At 38.9% G+C, this 4,048-nt stretch overlaps 1 pseudogene; it reads left to right on the forward strand.

Moving 5' to 3' along the window:
* The first annotated feature begins 2,592 nt into the window (after nucleotides 1–2,592).
* LOC125999407 (beta-citrylglutamate synthase B-like) lies at nucleotides 2,593–3,706 on the forward strand (annotated as a pseudogene).
* Nucleotides 3,707–4,048: the final 342 nt, after the last annotated feature.

The raw sequence follows: 4,048 nt of genomic DNA on the forward strand, positions 1-4,048 counted from the left end.
ACTATCCTGGACCAAATCTGCTGACCATGGTTAACATGATGTATTACATCGACTTGAAGTTTGCTAAAAGAGGCACTCTCAAGAGGTTTAACCTCACATATATAAAGGAAACCACGAGAAGTAATGTTTAGACTAATTAATTTAAATGTGATAATATCTCTCCAATATATACTTATGTCAAAATATCACTGTATTGAGGTCGGAGCTATAGCACAGTGAAAGCATTTGCTTTGCATGAGGCTGATGTGGGGTTTGATCCTCGACATCCCATATGATCCCCTGAGCCTGCCAGGAGTAATTTCTGAGCACAGAGCCAGGAGTAGCCACTGAATGTCACCAGATTTGATTTAAATACCAACATATGTGTATATATCACCATACACACTTTAAACATAGTTTTTTATTTGTCCGAGACAAATAAAATTACATAATAAAATGTGTAAATGTGTGACAATCACAAAGCAGTCTGTGAAGGATCCGTGGATTTGCAGGGTTGGGATCAAGTTCCACAACTGATGCTCAGGAAACCCTAGAACTCCACCTGAATATTCTTAGTCGATTGGACAGGCAGGTTGATGCAGTGCTGCAGTGTTCTGAGGGACTATGGTTTATGGAGGGTCCCCCCAGTGGTACTTCAGAGCACCCCATGGTGGAATTGCAGCCTTTACCATCTTGCCATGATCAAGGAATCATGCGATGCTGCAGATGAAATAAGGGTCAACTGCATGCAAGGCATGTGCCTTAACCCCTGTTAACCCGTCCCAGGTACCTAAATTTTAAGAATCATTCGGTTCTAAATGTATCTGGGAGATGAAACTATAATTATTTGAGAGATAAAATAAGTGAAAATACGTACTGTCATCTTTATGTTAAACTTGTAAAGCATAAGTGTTGTAGCAAGTCAAGTCCTGGGCACTTAATTATTAAAAAATTGAGGGACCAGAGAGATGGCATCTGTCTTCCAAGCGCTAGCCTAGGACAGACCTCAGTTCCATCCCCCAGCATCCCATATGGTCCCTCCAAGCCAGGGGCAATTTCTAAGCACATAGCCAGGAATAACCCCAGAGCATCAAATGGGTGTGCCCCCCAAAAATAAACAAATAAATTGAAAAAAACTTTTACACCAATAAGTGCTTATGGTAGCTTTTGCATAATTCACTTCAAAGAAAACAAGTCAGGTATCATTTAGTAGGAGTCTAGGTAAACAAATTATGGCATTATTATATCCCTGGTAGGAAGTACTATTCAGAAATGCGAAGGAATACTGACATGAATTAATTAAACATAACATATGGGGGGGAATAGTAAATGTGATTATCTTTACATGAAGTTCCTGAACAGGCTAAATCACTCTCTGGGGAACTTGTTAACTGGAAACTTACTGGTTGTTAGAAACATTCAAAATTGATTGGACTGGTGGTACATGAATGTTGACATTGTTTAAAATCGCCAGTGACTTAAAGATCTGGCCTGTCAACCAGAAAAACAGTGACACTCGCAAGCACTAAGGCAATCCTGATAGTTCTGCTTTCAGAGATCCCCAACAGAAAGGGGCTGGAAGATATCTTGTTGGTTTAAGAAGTATTCAGTAATCCTGTGTGGCAATGGTGCACAAGCTCCCAGCCTAGGTGTAAAATTTACCCTCCATGTAGACTGGTGAGGAAAAATAATCCTTACACTTTACCTTTAAATATATATATAATTTTGTGTCAACTTACCTTGGTAAAAAATTGGTGAACTATTGACTAAGAAAAATATTGCAAACACTTTATAAATTCATAAGGCAAAGAAAAAGACAGAAGAGAAAAAAGATAGGTCAAATAGAATACAGTCAATAAATGGGAGATATAGAATCCAACATTTTTAGTAATCACATTAAATGGAAATAGATGAAATATGCCAAGTTTATAAAAAAATACCTAGTCATTTTGATACACTTTTTATAGGGGGCATGCCTGGTGATGCTGAAGGAGTGAGTTCCTGGGAACAAAGTGAGGTTCTCACAGGTGAGACTTAAGCACTACCACTTGAACAGTTTTCTAGATCCTTCTGTATATTCATTAGTTTTTTTTGGGTAAATCTTTTTTTTATATTCATTAGTTTTTAATTTAGATTGTGGGTCTGAAGAGATAGTACAGGAGTGCTTGCCCTGAGAAGGGACTACTGTGATAGTGATAGTTGAATAGAAACTAGGTGCTAAAAGGAAAAAAGTGATATATGCATAATACCCCTTCAGTAAGAATATTGCAAACCAATATTCTAGAAGAAAAAGAGAGATTGAGAGAGAGAGAAGCAGATAGGGAGAGAGCAGGAGGAAACTGGGGACATTGGTGATGGGAAATGTGCACTGGTGAAGTGTGTTGGACATCGTATGACTGGAACCCAATCATAAACAACATTGTAACTGTGTCTTTCATGATGATTCAATTAAAAAACTCAAATACAAGTTTTTTGAAAAGGTGACTCCTCTAGGCATTCTGACTTCTGCTCTGGTCTTGGCAGCTGGCACTTTACAGAAGCATTGTCTGTTCCTAGTCAGAGAGTTTACAGAAGGATATATACTCCTAGGAAAGGAAGAGCCAGCAGATCAAGATGTCTAGCTCTGTGGCTGCTACATTGTGGGTTTTGACAGACAGATGAATCAGGGAACATTATCCCCCCGCAAAGTTATCTTATGTGCATTAAAGGCCAAATGTGAGAAGGACTGGACTTTTGAGCTGTGGTGATAGATGAACTGGTGTTGACAATCGAGCAAGGAAACCTGGGCTTGCAGATCAATGGAGAACTAATCACTGTTTATCCTCAAGTTGTTGTAGTAAAAGTACCAACCCTTTGGGTACAAAGTGACAGTGACATCTCTGTGTTGCACCATCTAGAAAAGATGGAATGCCAGTTGATGAATCAACCTCAAGCTATCCTGAATTGTGTTATCAAGTTTTGAACATTTCAATAATTGGCTGGCCATGGGGTTCCTCCGCCAAAAGCTTTCTCTTATGAAAGTCATGAAAATTTTGCCAAAATGATTGATGAAGGAGAAGTACTGGAATTTCCAATGGTAGTAAAGAATACATGAGGTCATTGAGGCAAAGCTGTATTCTTGGCTCGAGATAAATGCCACTTAGCTGATCTAAACCATCTCATTTGTCATGAAGCACCATACCTGTTTCAGAAGTATGCTAAAGAGTCCCATGGGTAGGATGGTCATGTCATTGTTGTGGAAAGAGTTGGCACAATGTTATGTTGTTCAGAGCAACTGCTCACTAGTTGAGTGAGCAATGATGTATTCAGTGAGTGAAAAAGGGAAGCAGCTAACTATTCAGGTCTAACATACTTGGAATGAATGTGTGTGGCATAGACCTTCTGTGTCTATGAGGCAAATGCAAATTTAGGTTTCATTGCCTTTGATAAGGCTTATAATCTTGATGTAGCTGATATCAGAGTGCACTATGCTGCCTCCCTTTTGCCCTCTGGCTGGCTCACTCAGCATATGTCCCTCCTCTCCATGGTGTCCACTGCTAGTGAGACAAGTGAGCCAGAGTTGGGTCCCCAGCAAGCACTGCTGTCAACAACATGGGCACAAGTTCCAGCTTTGTGGACAGAGACCCCAAAAGCACCGAGTGAGATGTTCCCCAACCTTACAGGGGTCCTATTCAACATTAACCAACAGATGAAATCAAACTCCTTGTTTGACTCCACTGGTAACTAATTAACCAACAAACCCTTATTAAGCTTCTTTTTCTTTTCTCTATTTTTAAAAAAAACAACTTCAATGCTGTTCATAAAGATGCTCAAGACTGAGAAAAAATGAGTAAGATTAGTTAGGAGAAGGCAAAGTGAAGATAAACAAAACCTGCTATAAACATGTTACTATCTTTCATTTACAAATCTTACAAATAGGCAGAAGAGATGGTAGACCTCATAGTTATTTCCTATAATGTACTCAAATATGTATATTCTCAGATCTTGAAAATGTATATATGTTAGCTCTTTGGCCTTCCCCCTTTTTAAAACAACATTGATTCAAATTTAAAAGTAGCATAATTTCACA

The sequence above is a fragment of the Suncus etruscus genome, chromosome X (genome assembly GCF_024139225.1).
Source record: "Suncus etruscus isolate mSunEtr1 chromosome X, mSunEtr1.pri.cur, whole genome shotgun sequence".
Classification (NCBI taxonomy): domain Eukaryota; kingdom Metazoa; phylum Chordata; class Mammalia; order Eulipotyphla; family Soricidae; genus Suncus; species Suncus etruscus.